The following is an 8311-nucleotide window of genomic DNA, read 5'->3' on the forward strand; positions in this document are numbered from 1 at the left end:
GAATCGGAAATGTCACCTAGCAGTGAAAAACGATCGATTTATAACAGATATCATGCGTCTGGGTGCATGCGTGCGTGCATACATCATATTCCGATTACAACCTTATAGTATAATAATCGCTATATAAACATATATATATTATATCAAGAGCGTATAAAGAAGGAGAGCGTACAACGGTGAAATGGTGAAACCATGTTGAGCTAGTTAATCGAATTAAGAAACTTTGCCCGTTTTATTTTGATGATTATGGGGTATTGATCAACTGTCCTACCTGTTAATATAAAACAAACCGCTTGTCCTTACGATGCTCCTACGGCTGAGATAATGAGCGGTGAAATCTGTATTTTCGCCGAAAACCGACCGCGAGATCAGTGTTACTGCGACTGTCTCTCGCTTTGTGGCCAGTGTATTGCTTCCAGTCGCCGTGTGTAGCGCCATGGTAGCGCTGACTCACGTCAGTACTACAGAGATTACCTACACAATACACATCCAGCGTGAGGTGGGCACAGGTGGGGTCATCACTATGGCAATCAATAAACACGTATCTCATTTTCATTTGTCAATCATTTGACGGAAACAGCGCGAGGTTCTCCGAAGTTATTCAAAGCGAGAGACAGTCGCAGTAAACACTGATCTCGAGTCGGTTTTCGGCAAAATACCAGATTTTCACCGCTCATTAGCTCGGCGTAGGGGCCATCGCTAAAGACGTGCGGTTTGTTCTATATTAACAAGATAGGACAGCTGATCAATAATACTGCAAAGAATCGTCAAAATAAAACATGGAAAGTTTATTAATTCGACTAATACTGCAACATGTGTTTCAGCATTTCACCGTTGTACGCTCTGCATTCTTTATAAGCTCTGATAAGTATATAATATAACTAGAGCACTCGAGAGACAGACCTCGCCAAGGCAGCTGAATTCTCTCAATGTGATTTTTTTTTATTAATTACTTAATTAATTAATTAAATAATTAATTGGATCCGGATTAGTGCGAGCCGTGCAGGTGGGGGAGGACTGTGGTTGCCCCTTAGCCTGTGTTGCGTGTTTGTAAAGTCTACACGCCAGCGCACCTAGCGGAAAGTGAACTGAAACGTGCATGGTAACCACAAACACACAACAACCCAACACTCAAAACTCGCCGCGTGAAACAACCCCGCCTGCCCTGGCGGAGGTAATAATCGCTACTCGTATGCCCGTTACCCCGATACTAACGTGGCATGCAGGTAACTGGCCTAGACTATCATACAATCCGCAGTCTATCGGTATCCAAATCATATCGTTATCATCCGTGTATCCCAATCATATCATCGCAAGATTTGCAAACAAGCATAGAGAGTCTATAAGTTATGCGTATGCTGTAGATATAGGTTAACTTTTAGGGTATTCTCGCAGAGGTATTTTGCGATATCATACTTTTGTTTTATCCTGATCAGGAAAACATAGTAAACAGTACATAGACATTTTTATATGTGTTTCTTCAAGATACATATATACAAGGTCCGCCCATCGCGGTTGGAATCAAAAATGCGTAATCAAACAAACGGTATAGCGCCTGATGCAATATACTAAATTGCAACTCACATCTATCGTGCCCTCGCCTGCTTCGCGTCAGATAGTATGCTAGAGAGACGGGTAAAAGAAGAGCGTGTGTGCGCCGCGCATTGTGTGAGAGAGAGAGAGAGAGAGAGAGAGAGAGAGAGAGAGAGAGAGAGAGAGACAGAGAGCGAGAGCGAGAGAGAGCATTATACATGGTTAATCGTGCTGGCTCGTCACCTGCGTGGACCCGCCCCAGCTTCCGCGTGTTACAGACGGACGACTAGGTGCATGTCCGATGTCTGTCTACCTCGGCGCTAGAACGTTTAATCGTAGCCGCTGATGGTACGGTAAGGTTACACACCTACGCCACTAGACGCATCTGCCTACAGCCGGTTAAACAACGGACAAACAGCACCGGAGAAATTGCTAAAGGTTCAATATTTACATAGCGTATATGTAGTGGTTTTTGCGCAGCCGGCGATCCAGTCAATAGCATAATGAGACCAAAAGCCAATAATACTGTAATATATAAACATATAAACTACATGAAGGGGTTATATGCTCTTGAAGATGCCAGTATATATGATAGTATTAAGATAGTATGCGGGTGTATACGAATATGAATGTATATATATATATATATATAGATATATATAATATTTATATATGCATGCGCGCGCTCTCACACAGGAGCATAGGATTATCAAATACTATGCTGCATAGACATGTAGGCCTATGCTTGACTGTGTGACCTTCTTGTCGTGAGAAATGTCTGCAATATGGGAATCTACCTCTTAAAACCCACGTGGATAGTTACAGGGCGCTATATCACTAGCGCAGATTTGTATGCACCTTATATGGAGTAAAGCGCATCGTTTTTGTGTTTTGTCAATGTTTTATCGTCGTATGGGTTATATGGCCGGGTCAAAGTGCAACTATCGTCCACCCTATCAACCCGGTGTTTGGACAGATACCAAGGAGTGGCGCATAGATGACTACATTATATTACACTCACATACACACACGCGTACACCTACACGTGCACACACGCACACACACACACACACACACACACACACACACGCACACACACACACACACGCGCGCGCGCACGCACGCAAACGCACGCACGCACGCACGCACGCACGCACACACACACGCATGCATGCACGCACGCACGCACACACACACACACACACACACACACACACACACACACACACACACACACACACTTGCGTCTGTACTTACGCACATGCACTTGGAACGTCTCAATAAAATAAAAAATATGTAAACACGAAATGTATTTACTACCAAAGTCTTAATGTTTCTCTACTGTATTTCGCCTATTATTGCCGATAACTTGCTGTAAATGCCGTTCAAATGCTCATCTGCAACACACAAGTACACCGCACGCCCGTCCTGCGCACAAACAACATGAATAAGAGAGAACTCTTTTTATTGAGACGCTCCAAGTGCCTGTGTACTTACGTACCTGATATGATCGGCGTGCAAAGAATAATTTTGATGTCACCCACGTGCGCGTGCGCGGGCGGTTGTCGCTGTCGCCGTGTGTCGCACTCAGTGTCTGTCGCCTCGGCGCGTAGGTACAGATAGACTGCGTTCCCGTATGCGGGCAGCGTTATCGCCCGCCCCTGTCTACCGTATCGGCTCCGTATACACCGTATCGGCTCCGTCCACCTAGCTCACAACAATCACTTCATTTGTGACAATTTGCTCTCGGCTTGCTCGTTTACGCAGCTGGCATCCGCGGCTTTTGTTCTTAAATTCCACACACAGGTCGCTCTCGCTAATCAGGTCCGACGCTCGTCTCCCCGTGACGGACAGAGCAGACGAGAGCAGTCGAGAGCAGAAGAACTATCGAGCGAGGGTGAGCAGAGTCGCTGCTGGACACTGATTGCTACCAATCTGCCTGCTCGGCTGCAGTCGAGCGTGCGGAAGCAATCGCAGCGCCCCCTCGCGCACGATTCGCTTCGGTACACATCGCCCCCGCCCGCCCGTTGCGCAGTTTCTTATCTGATCCTCGAGTCGACGTTAGACGAAGATTACTAGCAGCGTCAGCGGTAAAAACCAGTCGTACTAACCTCCTCGCAGGTTAATAGGCAGACATGTCATCATCCATGCGAGGGCGGTAATACCTGATCCCCCCCCCCCGGTTGTCGCGGCCGGTTGCTCACGAAAAGAAGACTAAAGACACTGTTTAATTCATTCGATAGCCACTGGCGCGGATTTTTTTTCGTTTCGTTGAGTTCGGGGATTATTGCCGAAACAAGATGCACACGCGGCTTGGCGTTTCACAAGGCCAGAGTTTCAACTCTGACTTCGGGAAAAGATACAAAGACGCTGCGATAAAATGTAGCGAGATTTAAGCGCGGGGAAATCTGACATGCATAAATCTGACGGTGTCTATATATATTACCATATTACGTCGCGGAAAGTTTTGCGGTTATTTATATTATTTAAGAAAACTCCCACGCCGCTGTGAGCACACCTTCGCGGCAGATGTTACATGCCTGCATATAGAGGTGAAATGATCATTCATCCCAACGTCATGTGAACATCTGCCATGGGGCCAGGGGAAAATAACAAACCAGCGGTCAAGCGATGATAAGGTCAGCCGAGCGAACGCCGCCATCTTTGAATTTCTCCTCGATTTTTTAAAATGTGTTTATTTAGACTATTATCAATGTATGCATCATAAACAATATACACATAATTTAAATATACAGCTAGAATACCACACCAAGGATAAACACACCATAAGTATTCGTGTAAATTATTGTGAAAAGCGTAATTATTTCAATTGTGGTCCTTGAAATCCGTCATCTATTCTCATCTCTCATTAGTAATCTAGCGACACGACACATTGATTCAATCCGCGCAAAGTTCTCATTTACACGCTCCACGAATACAACTCGCCAGCGCGCGCGTTGACTATAGATGGAACATTGACCGGGTGCGGAGAGCAGGTTTCTTCTATACGAGCGGCTAGAAGACTCGTGTGGGCACGTGCTACTCAGCTGGGTGCATGTCCTATACGTCGTCGTTAAAGCAATGAGGGTGGAGCGTTGAAGCCGACCACTCTAACAGAAATAACTTTTATTTTCATGGCGCTAGCAGAACCGCTATAACGGCAAGCTGGGGACGAGGCAACCCATCACATTGGAAGCAATGTTAGAGGCTCAAGGTTAGGATTAACTAAAGGTTAGGCTAAAGTCACGGTTAGGGTAATAGGTTAGGGTTATATAGTTTTAGTCAGAGTTAAAGGTAAAATTTGGGTTAGGATTAGGGGGTGAGGGTTTGGTAACATTGTTGTTCTATGCACGCGATGATCATACTGAGCCTCTGTAACCGCGCCACACTCCGCATGGCGATGACGTGATGCCATACGCGTGTCGTCGGCGCACGACTCTATATCTCTGTTCATACCGACTTACGTAACAAAGCGCTACATAATGATTAACGGTTGCATGGCTACCGGCTGTCGAACTATATCGCTGCTTCGCCACATCTCCGACGCAGCGAGCGTCTGCGAGAAGAAATATCGGAAACATAGCAGACGATGTTTATGGCTTTAGTTAGAAACAGCAGCAGCAGCAGCAGCAGCAGCAGTAGCAGCAGCAGTAGTAGTAGTAGCCGCAGCAGTAGTAGTAGTAGTAGCATCAGCAGCAGCAGCAGCAGCAGTAGTAGCAGCAGTAGAAGCAGTAGCAACAGCAGCAGCACCAGCAGTAGTAGTAGCAGCAATAGCAGCAGTAGCAGTAGCAGCAACAACAGCAGCAGCAGCAGCAGTAGCAGTAGCAGCAGTAGCAGTAGCAACAGCAGTAGCAGCAGTAGCAGGAGCAACAGCAGCAGCAGTAGTAGCAACAGCAGCAGTAGTAGTAGTAGAAGCAGTAGTAGTAGTAGTAGTAATAGTAGTAGTACTAGTAGTAGTAGCACCCCCTAATATGCCGTCACTCGTTGAGTGAAAGCTCTAGTATAGCTTGTTTTACGGGGATGCGCGCGTGTGACGTCACAGCCGCCGCTTTGATGTCAGCCGCGCTCATGAAGACTTGCCATCGTCGGCGCCTTCATGACGATCACGTGTTTCCGATCGACGTTGGCGCTACCGCTCCGCCACCGTCGGCTCGGTGTCGGCATTTAGCGGCGACAAACGGAGCGATTATCAGTGTCACTCTGATAATACTTATATATATACATATACATATATAATATATATATATGTCTTCAGGTGTGCAAATTACATGTGGATTTTACACGCACACAACACGTGCGCGCAAGCACGCAGGTATACGAACAAATAAATCCCGTTTACACGCAGGTACGCAAGCACGAACACACGCACATACACCCCCAAAGTCTAATAACATGTCGAAGCGCGATCGCATGGAATCGAAAATATCACCTAGCAGTGAAAAACGATCGATTTATGACAGATATCATGCGTCTGTGTGCATGCGTGCGTGCATACATCATATTCCGGTTACAACCTTATAGTATAATAATCGCTATATAACATATATATATTATATCAAGAGCGTATAAAGAAGGAGAGCGTACAACGGTGAAATGGTGAAACCATGTTGCAGTATTAATCGAATTAAGAAACTTTGCCCGTTTTATTTTGATGATTATGGGGTATTGATCAACTGTCCTACCCTGTTAATATAAAACAAACCGCTTGTCCTTACGATGCTCCTACGCTGAGATAATGAGCGGTGAAAATCTGGTATTTTCGCCGAAAACCGACCCGAGATCAGTGTTTACTGCGACTGTCTCTCGCTTTGTGGCCAGTGTATTGCTTCCAGTCGCCGCTGTGTAGCGCCATGGTAGCGCTGACTCACGTCAGTACTACAGAGATTACTACACAATACACATCCAGCGTGAGGTGGGCACAGGTGGGGGTCATCACTATGGCAATCAATAACAGACGTCATTCATTCCATTTGTCAATCATTGACGGAAACACGCGAGGTTTCCCGAAGTTATCTCAAAGCGAGAGACAGTCGCAGTAAACACTGATCTCGAGTCGGTTTTTTGGCAAAAATACCAGATTTTCACCGCTCATTAGCTCGGCGTAGGGGCATCGTAAAGACGTGCGGTTTGTTCTATATTAACAAGATAGGACAGCTGATCAATAATACTGCAAAGAATCGTCAAAATAAAACATGGAAAGTTTATTAATTCGACTAATACTGCAACATGGTTTCAGCATTTCACCGTTGTACGCTCTCATTCTTTATAAGCTCTTGATAATATATATATATAACTAGAGCACTCGGAGAGCACAGACCTCCGCCAAGGCAGCTGAATTCTCTCAATGTGATTTTTTTTATTAATTAATTAATTAATTAATTAAATAATTAATTGGATCCGGATTAGTGCGAAGCGTGCAGGTGGGGGAGGACTGTGGTTGCCCTTAGCCTGTTGGTTGCGGTTTGTATAGTCTACAGCCAGCCCTAGCGAAGTGACTGAAAACGTGCATGGTAACAGCACAAACCACAAACCAACACTCAAAAACTCGCCGGTGAAAACAACCCCCGCCATTGCCCCTTGGTCGGAGTAATAATCGTACTCGCTATGCCCCGACCCGTACTAACGTGGGCATGCAGGGTAACTGCATAACATATCATATCAATCCGCAGTCTATCGGCTACAAATCAATATCGTTATCGATCCGTTATCCCAATCCCTATGCATCGCATATTTGCAAAACAGCATAGGAGTCCTATAAGTTTGTGGCGGTATGCTGTAATAGTCTAGGTAATTTTAGGGTTAGTTTCCTGCAGATGCGTATTGCGTAATATCATAACTTTTGTTTTATCCTAATCAGGAAAACCATAGTAAACATACATAGACATTTATATCTATGTGTTCTTCCAAGATACATTATTATACACGGTCCGCGCCATCGCGGTTTGGAATCAAAAATGCGTAATCAAACAAAACGGTATAGCGCCTGATGCAATATACAAAATTGTGCATCACATCTTCGTGCCCAGTCGCCTGCTTCGCGTCAGATAGTATGCGAGAGTAGACGGGGGTAAAAAGAAAGAGGCGCTGTGTGCGCGCGCATGTGGTGTGTACCGTGCGGTGTGTGTGTGTGGGGGGGGGCAAGCCTAAGTGGGGAGAGAGTGAGAGAGCGGGAGAGAAGAATGAAGATATAGGGTGGGAGGAGAGAGAGATAGAGAGAAAGAAGGGGGAGGAGCGCGAGAGGGTTGATAGAATAAAAAGATAGATAGAGGTAGGCGGAAAGGCAAGGAGGCGAAGAGAAACAGAAACAGGCAGAGAGAGAAGAGGGGGAGGAAAGAATATATAGAGTGTGTGAGGTAGAAGAGAGAGAGAGAGAGAGAGAGAGAGAGAGCGAGAAGAGAGATGAGAGAGAGGGCGAGAGAGCGAGGGAGAGCGCGAGAGAGCGAGAGCGGCGAGAGAGAGAGAGAGAGAGAGAGAGAGAGAGAGAGAGAGCGAGAGAGCGAGAGAGAGAAAGAGAAAAGAGTGAGAGAAGAGAGGAGAGGGAGAGAGAGAGGAGAGAAAGAGAGCGAGAGAGAGAGAGAGAGAGAGAGAGAGAAAGAGAGAGAGAGAGAGAGAAGAAGAGAGAGCGAAGAAGAGAGAGAGAAATGAGAGAGAGAGAGAGAGAGAGAGAGGAGAGAGAGAGAGAGAGAGAAAGCAGGAAAAAAAGAGAGAGAGAGAGAGAGAGAGCGAGAGAGAGAGAGAGAGAGAGAGAGAGAGGAGAGAGAGAGAGAGAGAGCAGAGC

At 46.0% G+C, this 8311-nt stretch overlaps 1 protein-coding gene across 1 annotated transcript in view; it reads right to left on the reverse strand.

The window, feature by feature from the left end:
• The window catches only part of LOC106807205 (multiple epidermal growth factor-like domains protein 6), a 48914-nt gene extending 45467 nt beyond the window's left edge, over positions 1 to 3447 (reverse strand). The window contains exon 1 of the mRNA XM_014809490.1: positions 3035 to 3447. The gene's annotated coding sequence lies outside the window, so the exon portion shown is untranslated. The remainder of the gene's footprint in view (positions 1 to 3034) is intronic.
• Between the last annotated feature and the right edge of the window lie 4864 nt (positions 3448 to 8311).

The sequence above is a fragment of the Priapulus caudatus genome, unplaced genomic scaffold (genome assembly GCF_000485595.1).
Source record: "Priapulus caudatus unplaced genomic scaffold, Priapulus_caudatus-5.0.1 Scaffold201, whole genome shotgun sequence".
NCBI lineage: Eukaryota > Metazoa > Priapulida > Priapulimorpha > Priapulimorphida > Priapulidae > Priapulus > Priapulus caudatus.